This window comes from Melanerpes formicivorus, unplaced genomic scaffold (assembly GCF_026170545.1).
Source record: "Melanerpes formicivorus ecotype bairdi unplaced genomic scaffold, bMelFor1.0.p_v2 SCAF_65, whole genome shotgun sequence".
Classification (NCBI taxonomy): Eukaryota; Metazoa; Chordata; class Aves; order Piciformes; family Picidae; genus Melanerpes; species Melanerpes formicivorus.
The window spans coordinates 104525-128124 of record NW_027142417.1 but is presented as its reverse complement, the minus strand read 5'-3'; the positions used below and the strand labels follow the sequence as shown (position 1 = coordinate 128124).

Below are 23600 nucleotides of genomic sequence, written 5' to 3'. Positions count from 1 at the left end.
GACTTTTGGTTGGTAATTTAGGAGCAGCAAGGGAGTATGGAACAGCTTGAAGACAACACGCCTTCACAGCTCGACTCCTCCTCCCTGCCCTGCCTTCACTGTTACTGTGCAAAACACAGCCACTTCCCAAGTCTGCTCTGAGAAAAACAACCTGGAAAATAAACGCCAGGTGAAAGTAAACACCAAGGTAACTATTTTAGTCAACATGAAAAAGAACAAGAAAACACACACACACACACAAAGACCCCACACAAACCAACCAACCAACCCAAAACCAACCACAAAAGCAAAACCAAAGCAGCTGGGAGCAGCTGTGATTAACCCTCCCAAACACTTTCCCTTTTGAGTATGTTAGCAGAAAGACTAAAGCCTGTGCATCTGCTGTGCCCACAGCCATGCAAAGCTAGCAGCTGAAGAGATGCCTACCTTTAAGGGCTTCTACTCAGGAGGTAACAGAATCATAGAATCATTAGGCTTGGAAGGGGTCTCAAGGATCATCCAGTTCTAACCTCCCTGCCACGGGCAGGGACACCTCACACTACAGCAGGTTTCTCACAGCCACAACCAGCCTGGCCTTAAAACCCTCCAGGGATGAGGCTTCCACCACCTCCCTGGGCAACCTGTGCCAGTCTCTCAGCACCCTCATGGGGAACAACTTCTTCCTAACATCCAATCTGAATCTACCCATTTCTAGTTTTTTTTTCCCATTCCCCTTAGCCCTATCACTCCCTGAGACCCTAAGAGAGTTTCACACCACACAGTTTAAGAGCAAATAAACTCAGATTTTGCTTTGGTTTATACAGCAGGAAAAACCCCATCTTCCTGGGTAGGTGCAGAGGGAAAGGTGAAGACTGCTACAAAAATAGCTCTCGCTCCTAACACCTTTCTGATCCTGGCTGAGACAATCTATTCGTACCTCAGACGCATGGTGGCAGCCAGCCAGCCAGATGACTGGTGACTTAATATCCAAGTTCATGTGGGCTCTGGAGTCTGACACACACAAGGACATTAACTTTGAAGTCTCAACAGTCAGCTTCAATAGCCAAGAGCCATCAAATGAGGCATGACTGTATGGAGAGACTTTTCTATATCGATATAGATATATACATACATACACTCCGGTGCTTGCTGCCTCGTGCCCTGAACAGCTCTCCCTGTGCAATGTGCTCATAAAATATGCATGGTTTTAATAGGAAAAGTTGTGATCAATTGATGTGCAGGTCAGGTATGAAAAGAACTTAAATGGGTATGATGCTATGATAAAGCACTGTGATATCCTCGACCACCGAGGGGAAGATTGGCACAGAGATCTTGTTTCATTTCAGAGCTGAAGGCGGTCCTGACAATAAACAAGGCTTTGGGCCAAAAATTCAGCCTTTGACAACAATACATTTAGATATGAAACACAGGCATGTGCAAGCAAAGGGTACACTGCAATCTACCAGGCAGGGTGGCTTTAGTTTCATTTTGAAAGCCACTTAAAATAAAACCCAGTGGATGAAACAAAGAATCCACCCAAAGATGAAGGCTCCAGCATCTTTGTTGAAAGAACAATAGCATATTACTCCTCGTCTCTCTATCTTCTTGCAAGAGAACCATCAAGATAGTTATTGCTGTGATCAAATTAAAGCACACTTCACAGAATTATTCTCTCAGCTAATCACTATTTATAGAGATTTAGCCTCCTATGCCAACAGTTAGAAATGCTCCGATTCAATTTGTCTGCAGAAAACATCCCAATAAAAGAAATATTTTCCATTAGCATAACAAAAGGCAGCCAGTAAAAATCACTCACATGCACAGGCTCTCTTTTTCTTCCCTCCCTCCCCCTAATGGAACAATATTCCTCTATAAATACCCTGCATTTTTGAACTAAATCCACTCTAATAATGTTTTGCAATCTGATGGCTCTCCCACCGGAGTACACACGACATTAATGCAAGCAAGATCAAATTAAACAGATGACATGATTAACAGTATTCATTTCATGCATGGCTGTCTTACCGGAGAGATAAAGACCTGAAAGTAATTACCACCAAGTCAAACTCCTTCCTGACCTCTCCGCTCCCAGCCAGCAGTCCTTTAAGTGCTGATGTTTTGCAACAAAGCCCCAGCGCCTTTCATCCCGGGCTTCTCCTTTAGGCTGGGAGCTGCTCAGCACCTCTCTCTCGCTCTCTGTCTCTCTCCCGTGGCAGGCACACACAGGGTACCTCTGTATCTATGTCTGTAATGCAGCATAAAGGTTCCTGGGCAAACCTATCAAACCGGCAGGCAGCAACGGCGGCCGCCAATAAGCGGCAGGCACATGCGGAATCCAGCACATGCTCGCTGGGGCTCGCCGCCTGCCAGCGCTGCTTAGAGGGCTGCCGGCTAATTATAGCCCTTGGCCACCGCACCGGGCAGCGCACGGCTGAAGGGATTACACCTTCCAGCCCGCAGCAGCCACCCTCGGCGCTGCTCTTTGGGGGCGCAAAGGCAAAATGCTCGTCTAGGGTTTTCTTTCTTCTTGTTGTTGTCGCTGTGAGTCACCCACGAGGGGGTTTTTGCCTGCGGCTCTCAGGAAGAAGGATGGGTTTGGTGTTAGGGATGCTCACAAGTATCTGGGGGGGGGAAGGGAGGGGACAGGGAGATGGGGCCAGACTCTTCTCACAGAATCACACAGAATCAACGAGGTTGGAAGAGACCTCCAAGATCATCAAGTCCAACCAATCGCCCAACCCTATCTGATCAACTAGACCATGGCACCAAGTGCCTAATCCAGTTCTCAGTGGTCCCCAGTGAGAGGACAAGGGGCAAAGGGCATAAACTTGAACAAAAGAAGTTCCATCTAAACATGAGAAGGAACAACTGTACTCTCAGGATGGCAGAGCACTGGAACAGGCTGCCCAGAAAGGTGGTGGAGCCTCTGTCTCTGGAGACTTTCAAGGCTCGCCTGGATGCGCTCTATGCGATCTGCTTTAGATGATCTTGCCTTGGCTGGGGGGTTGGAGTCAATCTCCAGAGGCCCTTCCTAGCCCCTGCCATTTTCTTATTCTGTTAGAGGAGTGCTCCTTCAGCCACAATACTACATCCAGTCATAGTGCTCTCAACACAAGAAGGGCATCTAACTGCTGGAGCAGGTCCAAAGGAGGGCCAGGAAGATGATCAGAAGGCTGGAGCACCCTCCCTGTGGGAACAGGCTGAGAGTTGGGGCTGTTCAGCCTGGAGAAGAGAAGAACATACAGCAGCCTTCCAGCACCTGAAGGTGGCTTACAAGAAAGCTGGGGAGGGACTTTATGCAACAGCTTGCAGTGATAGGGTATGGGGGAATGGCTTTAAGCTGGAAGAGAGGAAGAAACTTTTTACAGGGAGGGTGGTGAGACATTGGAGCAGGTTGCCCAGGGAGGTTGTGGATGCCTCCTCCCTGCAGGTGGTCAAGGCCAGGATGGATGGGGCCTTGAGCAACCTGGTCTAGTGGGAGGTGTCCCTGCCCATGGCATGGAGTATTTTGAAGGTCCTTTCTATGATTCCACAATAAACTGACCAGTGTTGTATTTTGCCATGTGTACAGCAGCTTATCCTCCCAGCAGGAGCTGCTGGTTTGAATGCACACGTGCCCAGCACACACACACAGACAGAACAGTTCTCAGACTGGTTTACACACAGCACTTCACAATCCACAGCACAGCCCCCAGAGCAGCAGGGCACCACACACTTGCTTTCAGCACACAGTAGCCCTACTCAAGCCAACAGGACCTCCTCTGTCCTTTACTTTGACACGTGGGCAGATGACCCAAGGGATTCTGTGTGCATTGGCACTTAAAGTCCCAACTAAGCTTTCATGAGGCTATGGTGGAAATGCCAAGGAAATTTTTGCCATTATGCAAAACAACTCAACTCATTTAGGAAACCCTTGGCATGAGCAAATACTCTTTAGAATTATGTGGAATTAACTCAAGTAAGCCTTGCACACATCTTAGAAATACATAAATCCACACAGCTAAGGAATCTTATGGTCTAAGATGCTGAGAGCTTCTACAATAATCATGGAGGGGGAAAAAAAAAGATACTTTACCTGAAATGTACTACCAAGGAAGACTAATCTCTGCTCTGATTAGCACAAACTGGAAAACCATCTTCTGCTCTTTCCTTTTTTCACAGAAGCACAGAAGGGACCTCTGGAGATTGAGACCAACCCCCCTGCCACAGCAGGTTCACCTGGAGAAGGTCACACAGGAACAAGTCCACATGGGTTTGGAATGTCTCCTGAGATGCAGACTCCACCACCTCTCTGGGCAGCCTGTTCCAGCACTCCATCACCTTCCACACGGTTCACAGAATCACTTGAACTGACCCAAAGGTTTTCAAAGAGCAGTGGCAAGGCAGAAGCACACAGCCTGCTTCTCAGAAGTGCCAGCTGTGTCTCAAGAGAGAACAGCTTTCCTGATCACTACTGCCACAGCATCGTGCATACACAAACTCTACAACACATTTGAAGATCACAGAATCATAGAAGAGACCTCAAGGATCATCTCAAAGGTCTTTTCCAATCTGGTCTGGTATATTCTCTTCTAGATTCTATTCTCTTCTCTATTCTCTTCTCTTCTCTGCTCTAGTCTCTCTTCTCTGCTCTAGTCTCTCTTCTCCTCTATCTTACCTAGCTCCAACCCCACTGCCATGGGCAGGGACACTTCACACTACAGCAGGTTGCTAACAGCCACATCCAAGCCTGACCTTCAAAACCTACCAAGCTTCTACCACCAAGTTACACATGAAACACACCCATTAACACTACACTTCCAAGACCCTGAATCCCACTGCAACAACGAGCTCCTATGTGCCCATGATGGCATTTTCCCCCAATTCCTCCCTCTTATCACCAGCACCACACAGTACCAGGCACAGGCTGAGTGCATGACATTGAGAGTTGTTTATAAACATTTTTATCTCTCATGCTTGCTTCAGTACAAGAATTCTATTTGCTACTACATAAAATGTTCCCAATGGAACAAGCCTTCCATGTGGTAGCAGCACAAGACCATATTTATTGTCAATATGTAAATAGCTGCATCACAGCTTTCTTCATCTGCCAGGGAAAATTGCTCATAAAGAGCCTTTCTGTGCTGGGAGCAGACTTCATCTCTCTAGGAGAAATATCCTTAAAGCTAAATATGGCCAGAAATAAAACTGAAATGCAGGAATGGTGGCATTTGGCTCCTTGATTCAATGTTCAGTCAACATTTAAGGTTTGTGGTGCAATAAACAAAGGAGGCTGCTTTATGAAGTCTTCTTTCTCTTCCCCCCCCCTAGATTACATCAGCCAAGGAGCTGATCAGATTTCCTGAACTGTGCTGCTGGGAAAATCCTCTCCAATATTCCAAGCTTCTCAGCATTACTGCTTGAAGCCTGAAAATGATCTGTTTCATGAATAAAGGCAGGAGGGATGGTTAGTGAAGTAGAATTTAAGTAGAGTTCAAGAGACCTGTGAAGAAGAGATGGGCAATTAGTTGGTGATCAGAGCCAGTTTTCTAACAACATTCTGCCAAAGGCAGCTGCAAGGGAACAAGACCAATACTCTTGACCCTGGTCCTCTAATAGAATAGAATTAACCAGGTTGGAAGAGACCTGTGAGATCAAGTCCAACCTATCATCCAACACCATCTAATCAACTAAACCATGGCACCTAGCACCCCATCCAGTGTCTTACCAAACACCTCCAGTGATGGTGACTCCACCACCTCCCTGGGCAGCACATTCCAATGGCCAGTCTCTCTTTCTGTGAAGAACTTCCTAACATCCAGCCTAAAAATCCAGCTGGTGGGAATGTTCATGTTTGTAAAGCAAAGGAAGACAGACACACCCAAAAGAAAGAAAAGGAGAGAGACTTAAGTCATTCCTTTAATCTAGTCCATGTTCACTGACTGCCAAGGTGCCTCTGACAGGTGACAAAGGGACCAAGAATCCAACAAGTCCCTGGAGGTGTTCAAGAGGGGACTGAACATGGCACTTGGTGCCATGGTTTAGTAGTCATGAGGTTTTGGGTGACAGGTTGGACTTGATGATCTTTGAGGTCTCTTCCAACATTATTGATCCTATGAACAGAAATTAAAGAGACTTCAGGTGCCTACAGGACTCTGACCCTGCTCCAGCAGCTCAATGTCCCTCTTGTGGTGTGGGGCCCACAACTGAACACAGTTGGGTCCCAGTGTCTGTCTCAGTTCTAACCATCACTTCTAACCATCATGACAACGTGTAGGAAAGGAATCCGTGGGGAACAGCACTGCAGGTGTGATGTCTGGAGCCAGTGGTGGTTTGTGGGGGCCCACCTTTGGCAAAGGCAGGTGGCTAAAACTCCAGCTGAGAACAACAGAATTCCACCAGCCTGCCCCACCACCCATGGTGACTGCACACAAGAACTTGGATAACGCAGCAGACCTGTGACAGGATATGGCCATGTACAGGCTTGCCAGCAAGAGAGGCCAAGAGAGGTTTCCTAAGGACATAGCCACAAGAGACTCCTCAGCTCCAGCAAGACTCAGTTGGAAGGGAACAAATTGTGAAAGGTAGGCAAATTGGCCAATACTGGGCAGGATTTCATCGAAAGCAAAAGCCTGTCCCTGGCACAAGTCACCTGCCTGAGCTAGGCTGCAAGTTCCTACTCCTCCACATCGCAACAGAAGGTCTCTGCAATGTTTTTAGACACTGAAAGCCACCTAGGTTTTCTCCCTATTCCCTGAGAGAACACTTTCAGTTGAGGTTTTCCAAAAGCATATGGTCTGAGGCAGATGCCCATCACAGAGGGGAGGAGAGAGGAAAGCCTATGGGGGTATGATGAATTCATCATACGCCACTGAAGCCAGCATCTTACAGTGAGAGCTGCCTAGCCAGCACATTAATGAATTTTTACACTTCATTTAGGCATATCTAAGTGAATTAACTGACAGATGACTATTTTGGGATCAAGCAGTAACTTTTCACTATGTTCTGATCAGGTGTGGAAGTGCTGATACAGCTAGGATTGCAGGACAAAGATATTCACAACCAAACATTTCTGGCGTGTCTTGCAACCGAAAGGGGTTTCACTCTGGATACCACTGCAACTTTGACTTAAAAACATCACCAAATACTGCTTGGAAACTGCTACCTCAGTTAGTTCATTAGATTTTGCAAAGTATAGTAAACATATGGAATGAAAATGAGTGGAGCAAAACAAAACAAAAGCTGGTGAATCAACACGCTGCGTTTCTGAAGGCAATAGCGTGGCTGTTTCCAAGCCTTGAGAGGCTGAACCAAACCAATTACTCTAATGAATATCTTACTTGGCTTGATGAATTCATTAGACTTCTAGATGTAAGCTAAACCATCCCATGGATACATAAACATAACAACAACACAACCTGGAGACTTCTGCCTGATCCTTTTCACATGGACCCAGGTTAAGGACAATTTTCCCTTCCACAGTTTTCCCTACGTTTCAGTTTTCCTTCCTGAAGAAGCCTACCTAGCATTACTTTGGTTGTCTTTCAAAACCTGCTTTTGACTTCACAATAATTATTTGCTGGGCTCCTTCCTGCCCTAGGAAGTACTTGGTGGAGTTTGCCTAGTCTGCAAATTGGTGGCAAACTCATCACAAGACTCACCATCATTTATGGAGGAAAATAAAACACAGGCCAAGTACTTGTCACATAAATTTCACTCAGGAAGTCAGAAAAGCCAGGAGCCAAGGCTGGCACTTGGCATGGAAACATCTATCCTCATTTTATGGAGCACAGGGACATTTCTTGGATTGATCCTGGTTTCAATTTTAAGACAGCAGTTACCTCCACAGAACCGACATGTTGGCAGTATCCTCACTCAAGACCTGGCAGAAATGAAAACTCCAGTCCATCACTGCCGTCTTGGAGAAGCAGAGGAGGGTGCATCTGACAGTTAAGCTGTCAGGGAGGTGTGTTTCATCCTACCACTGCTAGGTGCAGTGAAGAAGAATCTAAAAACCAAACCTGCAGGAGTTTACCATGCTGAGCACTTGCACTTTGGCCACACAATCTGTGGAAGAATACAGAGTTATTCTGTTGGTTCCTTCAGAACAAAGGAATCCCAGCATCAAGCACTGGCCATTTTACAGGCTTTGCATCACCCTTCCTGTCACATGTTACTCCAAACATTTCCATCCCAATGTCAACCATCCATTTCTCCTCAAATTTCTTCCATCTCTCCTTCAGAGCAATGTTTCCTTTCACCTCTCTACCATACTTCAGCTACCACCTCAAGCCATACAAACATCCCTCATGCTCTCCTGTCTTCCTACTCTTATTTTTCCCCTCCGCATCCTTTCCTCCTTCCAGCAGCAGAGATGCAGCATGAACTGTCCATTTCAGAAGGCAACACCACCTGTCAGCACAACTGAGAACTCAGCAAGACCAAATCCTGTGCCTCCTAACCACCATTTCCTGACCTTTAGCTGACCATAGATGGCCATAACGTTGGTGAACCACAGAGCAGGACCACACAGGCTGTCAGTGTCTGACTTGTATCAAATCAATGAAGGCACCTGAGGAGAAATGGAAGGTTGACTTCAGGATAGAGATGTGTTGGAGTGGTTTGTGATGAGCATGGATCAAAGATTGCAAAATACATTAGAGAAAAAGCACTCCCTGATTCCAAACAGCCAAGTGAGGAAGACATCAGCAGGAGGGAATGACCAGGTTTCAAGAGAGAAAGAGAGCAATTCAAACTGATGGAGGATGCTGAAGCCCTAACAGAAAGTATAGGAGCAGTAAAAGTCAACTGCTCACAAGGACACTGGAGGTTAAAACTACACTGGCAGAAGCTACAAAAGGGCTTGATAAGTGGAGATACATTTTGTGTACTCGATGTGCTGCAAGATAGGGATCTTGAGAGCATCAAGCCAGAACGCTGACAGGTAGATTTTCCTCTGTGGAAGAGGAGAAAAAGGAGCCTGCCATGTAACAACTGTACTTCCAGTACCTCCACATTATTAATCTTCATTGCCACTGTCAACACTGCCTTCTCCTTTTCCATGTAGTCTCATTTTCACTATGACCACCTTATTGCATCGGGTGACATAATCTGATGCTCGGTATCTCTAAGTGAGGTATCTGCAGACCAGCCTGGGAAAACTCTTTAACTGCAAGTCTTCCATTAGAGGACAGGTGTAATTTTTCAACAATGCCAAGAGCACAGAAGCTGAAGGATGCAGTGCAACATTCCTCCCTTTGAAGGAAAAAACTGTCAGACTTGCTCACTTCTGTAATTAAGAGTGTTATTTCCAGCTCTGAGCAGAAAGCACAACTCTGAGGCTTTCTTTGATCTTGTGTGATGACAATGAAAACCCAACAAGCTCTCTGAGGCCCATTGGGCTTTTTCATTCTTCAAAGATTGTTTTCTGCTCTCTTAACAGAAGGTGTTTACGTTGAGCTGCAAGATGCAACTAGAAAAGCAGCCAAGGTGCAACTGTTGGAACATGAAGTGGTTCCTCACAGGAGCTGATGCATCCCGGCACTCGCTCCAAACCTGCCCTGCTGCCAGCCAGCTCACTGGGAGCTCAGACTGCAAACCTTGGAGACTTCAAGTCTCCAGTCCCCACCCATAATTGAGAGCTTCAGAGCAACTCTTAGATCTTATTACTTTACAGAGGAATTGAAGATATTCAGCAAATGAACCAGCTCTGAATGCAGCGGCTCTGGTCATCATTTCAAGGCTAAGTTTGAAGGCAGCCTACTAACCTGCAAGCCTTTCTAGTCAAATAGATTCTAATCTTAGAAAGATTGCTAATTTAGTGACTATAAATTGTGTCCACATAAAACCAGCAACTGGGACTTGCCATACCAGAACCCAGACACATGGTCTTCTTACAAGAAACCAGAAGCATTTTACTGGCACAGATCCAGGAAGAGAGGCTTAATTATTTAATAGAGCAAGCCAAAAGCCTTTTTATGAGGGAGCCTTTAGGACTCTCATTCCATATAATGCTCCTGAGGAAGAGCATTCTTGCAGCTTGTAGGCCTAGCAGTTCAAAGTCTGCGAGTCTGATAAGATCCCAGACCCTTCTTCCCAGAACTGTTTGTGGCTTTTATCCAATCCTCTAATGCAAAATGAGGACACAGGTCCTGCAACCAGGGCTAGGGAAAAATCAGTGTAAAAGGGGACAGACAACTGCTCTCCACTCAAGCCTAGAGACTTCCCTCCACAGCTTGTTCTCCATCCTCTTCCTGCCATTTGATCAGGCACTGCTCTCCCTGCAGAGTGGTCCAACTAAAGTGGCAGAGTGATGATCCTACCAAAACTGTCACAGGAGCTAGGGAGTGCTCTGAGGAAGATGGGAAACGTGCACATGGGGAACTCTGTCACATCCTGGGGACACAACTTTCTGCTCTGCCTTCTCAAACCCTTCTTGGGCAACACAGCAGGCATTTTCTTCACCTTCCTTTCTTAAGCCTGGAGAAGAAAAAAAACCAACAACACTGGCCATTTTTTCCACAGGACAAGTCTGCATAGCCTCACATAAGTCACCACCTTCAATACTACTGCTTTCAACACCAGAATTTCTTCAGGTGGCCATCCTCATGAAGTGCTGACTGCTCAGAGGATCAATCTCAATTTAAATGGAGCCTTTCATTCCTTAGACCCAGCTGCAAATCCCCAGAACAGGTTTCTGAAAGGAGAGGCTTCAGGATCTTCACTTTTACATTAAAGAAAAGAGGAGCACACAACAACCTTTGTCTCCCCAGCACTGTAATTAAGCCCTGCTGACACACACCATTTTAGTGGGCATTTATGTGGAGATAAATTCTTGCCAAAACAACAAGATTAGGAATTAAGGAGGCTAATGGCTATGGGTCTGAACCTAGTCTTCAGTGTGAACTCCTGTATTTGGTGTATGCCTCCTCTTTCCTAATACCCTGTGAAGGACAGCACATTTTGGAGCTCACTGGGTTCCCACCACATTAAGCAGATGATGCCTCAGTGATGAGTCTCAAAGTCCCAACCATGTCAGAGGTTGAAAGGGAAATCAGCAATCCCATAACAATATAACCTTAAGAGCATAACAATAATCCCCATGTGTCCCTATCGAAATCAGATGCAAACATGGGAAACTGAGGTCAGGAGGTGGGCACTCAGAATTAAGTGAAGCCAGAGCCAGTTTTCAGCCTCTCTCAAATGTCCCTCCTTGCATACTCTACAATAATGCAGTCTTTAAAGATGTGAAGGAGAAAGTTTCTCCATGCTGCCCATAATTCTGCCTTAGGATCTAAAGCAGCAGCTACTCCAAAAGCTAATTGGTAAATAAAACAGACACTAATATTTTCAAAGCAAATTCCAAGAGCCTGTAGTCAAAACAAGCAGCACAACCACAGCAAAGGGGCTGCAGGAGAAGGGAAACATCAGCAGATTTCCAAGCTGCACAAGTGTTGAACACTGACTTCACTGTACACATTATGCATGTTTTACAACAGAAAAGGCACAGCTATGAAAAAGCTCTGCATAGCTTAAGAGCCAGCATCATTTCGATGCTCAGAGCTGGACTGCTGCATGCAATCCCCCACCCATACCTCACCCACCAGCATAAATATTCATATTTGGAAGGACCAAGGAGAAGCAATGCAAAAAATGAAAGAAAGCCCTACGAGGAGAGGCTGAGGGAGCTGGGGTTGTTCAGCCTGGAGAAGAGGAGGCTCAGGTCAGACCTTATTGCTCTCTACAACCTACTTGAAGGGAGGTTGTAGTCAGGAGGGGGTTGGTCTCTTCTCTTAAGCAACCAGCACCAGAACAAGAGGACACAGTCTCAAGCTGCACCAAGGAAGGTTTAGGCTGGAGGTGAGGAGAAAGTTCTTCACAGAGAGTTGTCAGCCATTGGAATGTGCTGCTTTGAGAGGTGGCAGAGTCACCATCCCTGGAGGTGTTCAAGGGGGGATTGGATGTGGCACTTGGTGCCATGGTTTAGTTAGTCATGAGGTGTTGGGTGACAGGTTGGACTTGATGATCTTTGAAGTCTTTTCCAACCTTATTGATTCTAGGATTGTATACCTTTCATGTTTTGCAGTAGTCTCAAACTTTTTTTTAGGTCTCTATACACAGATCTTTTCAGCTCTCAAAACTAGTGAAAGAATGGATTTGGAGTACAACCAGAGGTTCCTTAAAGTCAGCAGGGACACCTTCCACTAGATCAGGTTGCTCAAAGCCTTGTCAAGCCTGACCTTGGGTATCTCCAGGGATGGGGCCTCAACTATCTCCCTAGGCAACAACAACAAAATTCTCTCAGTTATCAATAGACAGAGAACTCCAGAAAACCAAAGGATCACCTGCAGGTGGTGGTACCTCTTCACCCACCTCAGCAGCCTTCAAAGCCTGCTGGAGGCAGATCTCCAAAACTTAAGAGGGAAAGGGTGAAAACTGCTGTTGTAGTATAGATTATTTGCATCCCACTATGACAGATCTCAGGGGAACTTACCTGGAACTACTTTAAAACCAAAACTATCCAGACAAGATCCTTCCCAGAAGCAACACAAGCAGCAGCTCGTACTTGCCAACTGTATTTCTTGCCATGGGGACGTAGCATTACAGATAAATAGATTTAATTTACATAGTCTTCAAGGCAGCCAGATGGAAAACCAGCATTGATTTCTTGTCTGAAGCCCTGCAATTCAGCACTTCAATCCAGGGAGCTAAAACGGCAGACACTTGGGCTGGTGCTTAAAAACTGCAGGCTGCAGCACACAGCATTGCCTCAAGGGAGGAGGAAAGCAGCTAAGGCCAGGGTCATGTGCTGGCAGAGACCAACCACCAAACTGAAGGCACCACTGGAGGTGATGACTATCAGGCACACCTCCACCACAGCAGACCCCACAGCAAGTAGACACCTCCCCTTGCAAATGGTCTCACCTCCAAGGGAAAAGTGCAGCCTGCTGGCAGCTGGGGTTAAGTACTTTGTGTTTGAAGGTACTGTGAAAGCCAGCAGAGGACTTACCCTCCACATGCCCCAACCAGCAGAAGAAAGCCTGTGAAGCTGTACTCATGAGAACATTTGGGAACATGTCCCACATTGTTTTGGGCTTTTTGTTTTCCTAAACATTAATGAAACTCACTGTAGCTTACAGCTGAGAAAATGAAGATAGAAACAAGGATAAGGAGATAGAACAAAGCTAAATATAGGTATAGTTACCTGATGCTTTAGATAACTGGTGAGTCACTTCAGTACCTGCACTAGTAGAGAATTAAAGGCGGCTGGTGTGCAATCTATGAAAGAATGGAAGACTCCACTACCTCCATATCCAGGCTACATCTCCAAGGATCCTTTTTCCCCTCCATCCTTCCCCAAGATTGCCTGTGGTTTTGGTTACAAGCTGAATCCATTGCTTTACACAGTGACCTTTAACTTGAGGAGTTCCATTAACTGAAAGAGACTCAGCAAGATGTGAAGCTCTCATCAGTCAGGACTACATAAACACCTTCTGCTTCGCCTCAAAGCTGAGATTCAAACCGTTGGCTGCAACTGCAATAGGTGAGGGAGCGCAGTAACTTGGCAGAACCACAAGCAATCGCTCAAGAAAAGGTGATCTAATACTTGTAATTTAAAATTATCTTGCAATCTGACTTACAAAGTAAAGAAAACAAAAGATATCATTCAGGTGAGTCAACATTTTCATTACAGGCTGCCTATCACCAGCGAAAACCCGAGTGAATGAGCGCTGCAGAAGAACATGTCCGTGTAGGAATGGGTTATCAAGATGGAACTCGAAGCAGGCACAAAGCAAGTGTGGGGTATATAGGTTTATTCATCTCTTGGAACCTGTTCTTATTAGTAGAACACAGAAAGAAGGCAGATGACAAAGAGAAAGCTCTGCAGAAGACAAAACCCTGCTGAAATAATCTGCAGGTAAGAGAAAGCTTCATTTAGAATTGATGCAAACACCTCGAGCCCGGATATCAATGATTACATTTTAATGCCAAGCAGTTCTGGCTAGAGAGAACTCAAATCACACTGAAACAACTGACTAAGTTCTGGCTGAGGTCACGTATCTCAGGCTTGCTTTATTTAAGCAGTCCACCACAGAGCTCTTCTGCCCAAACATTGTTTATACGACACATGGGAAAACTCTTCCCTCCTGTGCAAGCTCACAGCACCTAGTGTAATACAAAGCACAAATGGTGCCTGCAACAGGCTGCAGCAATAAAAGAGACCAAGTGAGTCCTTGGATGTTCAGGGGGTTTAATCATATTAAAACAGATCTACATGCAAACATGTCTCCTTCTGCAAAAAACTTAGGATCCATGGAATCTCAAAGCCTCATCCAACCTGGCCTTGAACACCTCCAGAGAGGGGACACCCATGACCTCTCTGGGCAACCTGTTCCAGTGTCTCACCACCCTCACCATAAAGAATTGCTTCCTAATATCCTGTCTAAATCTGCCCTCCTCAAGCTTCAATCCATTCCCTTTTGTCCTATCACTACAACCCCTTGTAAAACGTCCCTCCACAGCTTTCTTGGAGGCTCTCTTCAGGTGCCAGAAGGCTAGTCTAAGGTCTCCCCAAAGCCTTCTCTTCTGCAGACTGAACAGCCCCAACTCTCTCAGCCTGTCCCCATAGAGGAGGTTCTCCAGCCCTCTGATCATCTTTGTGGCCTCCTCTGGACCCTCTCCATCAGTTCTATGTCCCTCTTATGCTGGGGGCACCAGAACTGGAGGCAGTGCTCCAGGTGAGGTCTCAGCAGAGCAGAGGGGCAGAATCCCCTCCCTGTGCTGCTGCTCTCACTGCTTTGGAGGCAGCCCAGCAATTGGCTGCCTTCTGGGCTGCAAGTGACCATTGCCAGCTCATGCTGAGTTTTTCCATCAACTGAGACTGCCAAGACCTTCCCCTTCAGACTGCTCTCAAGCCACTCCTTGCCCAGCCTGTATTTCTGCTTGGGAGCCATCTGACCCAGGTGTAGCACCTTGCACTTGGCCCAAACCATCCTGAAAGTCCTGGCACAGACAAATCAGGGAAGGCTGATTTAGGTTACAGATTGTGCATTTATCTAGCACAATAGACTGAAGTGTAAATACTGAAGAACCTTACTATTAAGAAGCTTCTTAATTGCTGGGTATAAAGCTGTTCTCATGCCATGGTGCCATCACAGGACTCAGGGATGATGGTGAAAAAATAAACTCAGCTATGAATGAGTTCACTGAAAAATGCCTTTTTATCCTTTGTACCCTTGGGGATCTCAATAAATCAGAAAGCTCAGTAGCAGTTCCTTGGGAAAAAATTCAACAGGGATCCTTTTCATTCAACACACACAAGGCAGGTAATTCTGGATCACCTACCATGATAACCACCATGGCATGAGCTACCCTTTTGGAAGGCTAAGGGCTACCTTGGAAAGCTGCAGTTAGTGGAATGATGCAGCTTCTGGGAAGATGAAAGACAGCCCCAGAACTGGCACCCACAGTGGCAGAACTTCCCTAGGACTAAAGTTCTCTAGGGGAAGTCACACAGAATCACAGCACAGTAGAGGTTGGAAGGGACCTGGAAAGACCACCCAGTCCAACCCCCTCCTGCCAGGGCAGGATCACCTAGAGTAGGTCACACAGGAACTCATCCAGGTGGGTTCTGAATGTGTCCAGAGAAGGAGACTTAAGTCTACTTCAGGCTCAGCACATTGCATGTAAAGACTCAGCACACTGCATGTAAAGAGAGCAGCTTCCATCCACCCAGAGGTCTTTTCAGAGCAGAAAACACACAGCTTGTGCCTGCTGAGCAGCTCAGTGCCCCATATTGCTGCTGCTCAGCACTAACCAGGGAAACATCCACAGGAGGCATTTAATGATTGAAATTAGCAGCCAATTGATTCATGTGACCTACTGGCCCCATTTCCCACACCAAGTCCCTCATGCAACTGTAGCTGGTAGAAGCAAAAGGAGGGTTTATTCCACTTGAATTCTGCAAAGTTTCCTCCTCAGACAGGCCCCCCCCCAAAAATGTGTTAAAAAATAGATTCACTGCAGGAGTTAAACACCCTTACAACAGAGAGATGATTCAATGTGATCAGAACAGAGAATCTCTGTCCCATATTCTATGTTTTAGAAAACCCCTTCTTCATAAACTTAAGTTGGTCTTCCTTGGAGATTTTTTTCCCCTTTTTCAGGTAGTCTTATTTTACAAAATCCCATGAAGTCCAGAATGTGATTGTTGGTAGCTATTATGGCTGGGTCAGGGAGGCAATGAAACCACACAGCCAGGCAGGGCAATGGCAACTAACATAGCTGAAAATGCCATTGCCTCTGAAAGTGTGTCCACTAAAGAGAGGAGGAATCCCTAGCTTGTTTAATGATTAGGAGGTGGGGGTGGAAGATCTGTGCATCTCTTAAACTTGACGATTGTCACAGCTGAAAGAAAAGCTTCCAAAAGCACAAAGCCTGCAACTGATCCTGAGTCATTTCTGCGTTACCAACGCTGCCAAAGAGCTGGGAGCCTCTCAAACTGCTGCTGCTTGTGCTGTGGCCTTTCTTGGGTGGTTTTTGAGGGTTTAACTGTAACATGAAAAACAGTCAGGAGAAAAAGTAATGGCAATCCACACACCTCTGTCTCTCAGGACATCTTGTTGATTGCAGAAACTCAGGTTGACATCAGACAGCTCAGAGAGCCTCCTCTCCCTCAACTGCTTTATGTCACAGAATCATAGAATCAATAAGGTTGGAAAAGACCTCAAAGATCATCAAGTCCAACCTCTCAGCCAACACCTCATGACTACTAAACCATGGCACCAAGTGCCTCATCCAGTCTCTTCCTAAACACCTCCAGGGATGGTGACTCCACCACCTCCCTGGGCAGCACATTCCAATGGCTAACAACTCTCTCTGGGAAGAACTTTCTCCTCACCTCCACCCTAAACTTCCCCTGGCACAGTCTCAGGCTGTGTCCTCTTGTTCTGGTGCTGACCGCCTGGGAGAAGAGACCAACCCTCTCCTGTCCACACTTTGTCTCAGCCTAGTTTTGCATCTCCACCAGTGCATCTGCAATTCTCTCTCCTGAGCAAGCTTTGGTGTCCCTCCTTCCTTTCCATGACCCCACTTACCCTCACAGGGATCTGCTCACTCCCTTCTCATAGCTCCTTCCCCAAGTTCTCTGAGTCTTTCCTCACAGGAAGAACGTCTTTGCAGAGCTCACAGAAAGCAGCCCCAAGCCTGTAGCAGGCAATGCAGCGCCATCAGCCCATGACCCTACAGCAGTGAATGAATGCATGCCCCAGGACCCTGTAGGAGCACAGTCACGGCTTCGTCCCGCGCAGCGGAGCCGCAGCAGAGTGCAAGAGGAGCTGATGCCAGCAGAGGGAGGCAGCCGCTCTCCAGGATACGCATCCTCCCCTTCCCCGATGCGCAGTAGGAAGCCAACGAGTTTGTTTTTGTGGAAGTGAACTCACCCCTCGGCCATTGTGTAAATGTGGCTTTAAATCAAGCTGTAATTAGATTTTGCTGTATTGCACAAACCCCCTCTTGTTGCGCCTCTTTTCCAGCTCTAGACAGGAAATCAAATGTATTTGTGAAAGAAGAATGAAAAACAAAAAGGAGGGGGGGGAGGGAAATAAGTTTATGGCTCTTCCTAGAGCATGTCCTGGCACAAGCCAAAGTAAGCACAAAACAAGAAAGCTTCCAGGACACTCCATCTTCACTTGCATAGGAACACAAAGATCTCTCAGCTGGGCTGACTGGGGAGCCAGCACCACACTTGTATCAGTGTTCTGCTTTACCACACTGCCCTTGCTGCAAGACAGCCACAGTCCAAGGCTTGGAGTCGAGCTGCTCTTCAGAAATTTAACTCCCTTGGCAGAAAAACACAAGTGGAAATCTTCTGCTGAAGACTTGGGCAAACTGAGACTGCCACGTATTCACTCCAGGACAGATCTTTTGCTTTCCCTCTTGGTTCAGCTATTATGGTTGGAGCATTCCAATTTTTAACCGAACAGTTTGGTCTCCCTCACAGTCTTTGTGCAGGCTGGTACCCCCAAAATAAAACCCTCTGTGTTTTATTCACATCCACTTCAATACACGTGGCAGGGGGTGGCTTTATTTTGTTGGGAGTTCTTCATGGACCAACCTACCTGTTTCCACTGCACTTCAGATTCCCACATGAGGAACTGCATAGCAAATGGAGTGAAGTCCACTCAGAATAAACAGTTCTGACTGTATTTCATAGAATTGCTTAGGTTGGAAGGGACCTTAGAGATCATCTACTCCAACCTCCCAGCCATGGGAGGGACACCTCTCAACCAGACTTCACTGCTCATCCAGCCTAGCCTTGAACACACTTGAGCATCCACCATCCACAACCTCTTCAGGTAACCTATTCCAGAGTCTCCCCACCCTTGTACTGAAGAAGTTCTTCCTAAGACCTAGACAAAACCTACTCTATCTCAGCTTCGAACCCCCAAAAGCTGACAAAGAGCTTTATGGTGGTGCTGACCTCAGTGGATACAATGAGAAACTGGAGCAAGGAAGTCGAGGAGACATGCCCAAGGCCACATGGCAAATTAGGTGCTGATCTAAGAACAAAAAGCTTCTCCTCTTAATCTAGATCTTCTTCCCAGCCAGTCAAAACCTACTGATAGCTATCAGGGCTTAGAAAAGTTTAGGAGCCTCTGCAAAGTGTGCCTTTCCAAACAAACTAAGCTCACCACCACACAGCCTAATACCCTAATTCTCTTCAAATCTTCCAATTATGCTGCAAGCTTAAAAGAAACCTAAGGGTGCTTTAGATGACTCAAAAGATAACCTCCTTCTGAAGCTGGTTTGTAGTTTAATCTGCAGATGGAGAGAGATGAAGGTAAAAGCCCATAGGAGGAGTAGATGATCCTGGCAGCTGCAGGAGAATTCTTCCATTTGGGTTTTTAAACAGCCAATGGCAACTCTTCAGTACTGATCCAAAGTGACCAAAACCAAAATCCAACCATCTTAGTCTGTGCACAGAGTTTCTGCTTCTGCAACTGGAAATCACCTGAGGAAAAGCTCACAGGCATTCACAGACTACATTGGGTTGGGAAGGACCTCAAAGGTATTTAGCACCCTTATTCTCACTTCATCTCTACTGACAGGAGAAGTAATGAAATAAAAGACCCTGCATAAATGAAAGCTAAGCTTGCTATAACCAGAGAGACTCTAGGTACACTTATTTTTTGCTCACCTTCTTTGACCCAGAGAAAACAACAGGTTTGGGTTTTTTTTCCTGGCAGACTGGAAACTGGTACAGTACAGTGCCATGATCCACAACTGAGTATTAACAGGGGGAGAAATCCCACAAAATATGTAGCCACTGGTGCTGTGCCATCACTGGGAAGTTTCTACACTAGCTCCTGAAGTGGAAGTACACAACAGGATTAGCCTTATCTTATTTAAGTTTCCTAAGAGCAAGATTGCATGCAGCCTCCTGACACCATGCTGCTTCCAGCAGGACTCAAACTCCAAGTAAGAGTCATTCTTACTATCAAGTAGCAATAGCTATGCTTGGCAGAGCTGGAACTATGGGGACAACAACAACTGCCAAAACAGTTTATTCAGGTTTGACTCAGGAGGAAAAACTCAATTTCAGACCAGACAAAAATAAGGCACAGACCAGACAAAAATAAGGTAAGGAAGCTTCCAGGCTACCATTTTTAGGTCATGCCCTGTATTTTTCCCTGCTTTTCAATGCATACATAGGAACATCAGATCATGAAGTGGCTTTCACTGAGGCATTCTGAGTCAGATTATCCTCTACATTCTAATTAGTGCCTTTCTTCTCATCACTTGCAAACTGTTTTTGCCAGTCTGTGAATGTTATTTGTATTTATTTTTGAGCAGCTTTTTTTAATCCCTTCAAAGCAGCAGCATCCCAAACACAGCTATCTCATGCTCCATGAACCTCAGTTTAAATGCTATAAGCAGTTCTTCTCAGCAACTTCATTACAGTATTTACACAGGACTACAGTGCCAGTACTGTAACCATGCAATGCAAATATGCTGTAGTAAATGTAAGCTTTATTCTAAGTGCAGCTTGAAACGGCGTAATGGCATCCTCCAGCCTGGGCTGCCAGGGCTAGCAGCACAGAGAAAAAGGCAAAAGGAAAACTTTGTGACACAGCTCTCATCCTACCTAGAGTTTTGGAACACTCAGACTGAGAACCTTTGGGCTAAATGTTGCCAGAAATGTACCAGTTTGCCTGTTGGAGTCATCTGCATTTCAGTTTTGCACAGGCAGTCTGAGTAGAAATTCATAGAATGGTTTTGGGTTGGAAGGGACCTTGAAGATCATCCAGTTCCAACCCCCTGCCATGGGTAGGGACACCTCCCACCAGCCCAGGTTGCTCAAAGCTTCATCCAACCTGGCCTTGAACACCACCGGGGAGGAGGCATCCATGACCTCCCTGGGCAACCTGTTCCAGTGTCTCACCACCCTCACTCTATAGAATTTCTTCCTAGTCTCCAGTCTAAATCTGCCCTCCTCAAGCTTCAATCCATTCCCTCTTGTGCTGTCACTACAAGCCCTCATCAAAAGCCTCCCCCCAGCTTTGTTGTAGCTCCCTTCAGGTCTCCCCAAAGCTTTCTCTTCTGCAGGCTGAACATCCCCAACTCTCTCAGCCTGTCCCCATAGGGGAGGTTCTCCAGCCCCTCTCATCTTCATGGCCTCCTCTGGACCTTCTCCAGCAGCTCCACATCCCTCTTATGCTGGAGGTACCAGAACTGGAGGCAGTGCTCCAGGTGGGGTCTCACAACTCGTAATGTTTTCCCAATATTAAAACAAGAGGCAAAACAAATCCAAAACTCAAGCAAACAAACCCCAAACACACACACAAAAAGGGCAGAGGGCAAAATCTGCCTGGTCTCTTCTAATGATTTGTGTGCTGTTCCTTGTGACACCCATCCTGTGAGAGGTGCTGAGGGGCAGTACCTCTGGCAATTTGATATCCAGCAACACAAGAGGGAAGTTTGCAAAACAGCAGCCAGGCAGAAATTTATGACTGTGGGAACAGCAGAGATCCACATTTGTCACTGTGATTAAGTGATGCTCATGCTGAGGCACTCTGTCCATCCTGAAGAAGCATTTCACAAAGTAAATTTAAGCTGGTCAAGACTTTCCTGGCAGTATCCAATATCCAGAATACTATGACCAAGTTAGCAGCTACTGGATATAAACTGTCCTTGGGGCCACAGGAAATCTTATCTCCCTCTCGCTGGATGCTCTCCCACACGGCCATCAAGAAATTACTTTGCACCAGAATATACATTCAATGCATCTTAAACACTCAGAAGTTATACTGGGAGTAAAATTATTCAGTAGTAGAAAATTTAGTAGTAGAAAATTGGTTTTAAAGGCTGTTTGAAACCACACTGAAATTCAGGCCTCTGGAATAGAAGAGAATTAACCAGGTTGGAAGAAACCTTTGAGATCATTGAGTCCAACCTCTTATCCAACACCATCTAATCAACTAAACCATGGCACCAAGTAGCTCATCCAGGCTCTTCTTAAACACCTCCAGTGATGGTGACTCCACCACCTCCCTGGGCAGCACATTCCAATGGCCAGTAATACTTTCTGGGAAGAACTTCTTCCTAACATCCAGCCTAAACCTCCCCTGGCACAGCTTGAGACTGTGTCCTCTTGTTCTGGTTGCCTGGGAGAAGAGACCAACCCTCTCCTGGCTACAACCTCCCTTCAGGTAGTTGTAGAGAGCAAGAAGGTCACCCCTGAGCCTCCTCTTCTCCAGGCTAAGCAACCCCAGCTCCCTCAGCCTCTCCTCACAGGGCTTTAGCTCCAATCCCCTCCCCAGCTTTGTTGCCTTATTTTCACTGTTTTCCCCCAGAACAGCAAAATCATTAATATTTGTACTTTGGATTTCCTCACTCCTCCAAGTCTCACCTGGCAGCCTTTTCCAAGTAAACAATGCTGCTATCAGAGCACAGATTCCCCTCTTAACTGTATTATCACCTTCTCCATCCTTTTCAGAAAAAAATAGTCCAAAAGCCCCTCCAGACCTGCAGACTCAGAAATCAAATCCCCATCCTCCCCTTTGCTAACCCACAGCACCCTGAGCTACCTGTGCAAGGACCTCCATTCCTCTACAGCATCTTCCCAAGCTATATTCAGCATGAGGTTGTTAAATACATGGGAGAGGAAACTGCTTAGAGAATAAAGCAAGTTGGATCAGAAGTTATTTGAGAAATGGAAATAGGAATTGTCTTTTTGTTCCTGAAGTGTACTTCTGGCAAGCTGGCAGCCAAGCATCAAGTTGCAATTTTCCTTCTGGCAGAAGTTTGCACAACCAGCACAGACCACCAGTGAGGGACTGACTTCCAAAGGGAATAAAAGCACCTGGAGAGAAAAAAGCAGTATCAGGGATCCCCCATCCTAAGGGATAGTTTAGAAAATACTTTCTGCTACAACTAAAGCACTTAAGTAAGACTGAACTGGGAGACTTTGGGGCTGTTCAGTCTGGAGAAGGCTCCAAGGTGACCTAATTGTGGCCTTCCAGTGTCTGAAGGGGGCTACAAGAGGCTGGGGAGGGACTGCTCAGGATCTCAGGTAGTGATAGGACTAGGGGGAATGGAATGAAACTGGAGGTGGGGAGATTCAGGCTGGAGGTGAGGAGGAAGTTCTTCCCCATGAGAGTGGTGAAGCCCTGGAATGGGTTGTCCAGGGAGGCGATTGAGGCTCTGTCCCTGGAGGTGTTTAAGACCAGGCTGGATGAGGCTCTGGCCAGCCTGATCTAGTGTGGGCTGTCCCTGCCCATGGCAGGGGGGTTGGAACTAGCTGATCCTTGTGGTCCCTTCCAGCCCTGACTGATACTATGAAATCCCCTTAAAGAATAGAGAGAGAAACACCAACAGCCTCCTGCAGTAGAGAATTTAAATGAAGTCCAAGCTATTAATGTGGGCAGAGTGGAACAGAACAGGAACAAACCCATAAAAGTTGGTGTACTATGAAATAAAATCTGCCCTGTTGGTTTCATGCCTTCAGAAAAAAATAAATGGTTCTATATTTTAAGAACTTTTCTGGACTGAGTCTAAACAACACTGCTGCACTTTACCCCCTCTAGCAGGAGAAAATAGAAAATTTCGTGTTCAGAGCTTCTCCTACACAAGTGGAAAATTATTCTGCTAGCCCTTAACACTCCCATTAAATGAAGGCCTGGTTTTTGGTTTTGCCCTTTTTTCTGCTTGTTTTTGAAGGGGGGGGTTGGAGGAGGGGAAAAGGCCTCCAGTGAAAGGCACACATGGCATGTACACAGAGCTGCTTTTGGAGTACCGAGGGGAAAATCCTGTCACTCGGGAACTGAACGATTTGAGGGGGGGGAAAAAGCCTGAACTGTTTGAGGAAAAAAATAACTGAGGAAAAAAAAAATGAGGGGAAAACAAAATAAAATCCATGAGCAGACTGAGCTGGCTGTTTTAAAATTGTGACCTAGCAATAAGGGCAATAAAGCAGAGCAAAGCCACGACCAAAATCCAGCAGCACAACCTCTCCGAGATACAGCGAAGCCTGAATAAAGCAGAACCATCAGGATTGGTTTTTCCTTTGGCTTGTGGTCCAGAAGTTTACATTTGAAAGCAGCTGGATGGCAGTCAAGCAGGCAGCTCCCACAGCAGCAGCA

At 46.2% G+C, this 23600-nt stretch overlaps 1 protein-coding gene across 3 annotated transcripts in view; it reads right to left on the bottom strand.

The window, feature by feature from the left end:
- The window catches only part of FAM110B (family with sequence similarity 110 member B), a 110450-nt gene that overhangs the window by 52307 nt on the left and 34543 nt on the right, over positions 1 to 23600 (bottom strand). Inside the window, exon 1 of one of the 3 annotated variants that reach the window (XM_068162440.1) lies at positions 2005 to 2228. The exons of the other annotated variants lie outside the window; for them this stretch is intronic. The gene's annotated coding sequence lies outside the window, so the exon portion shown is untranslated. Of the gene's footprint in view, positions 1 to 2004; positions 2229 to 23600 lie in introns of those variants that run through there. 3 annotated transcript variants of the gene reach the window in all.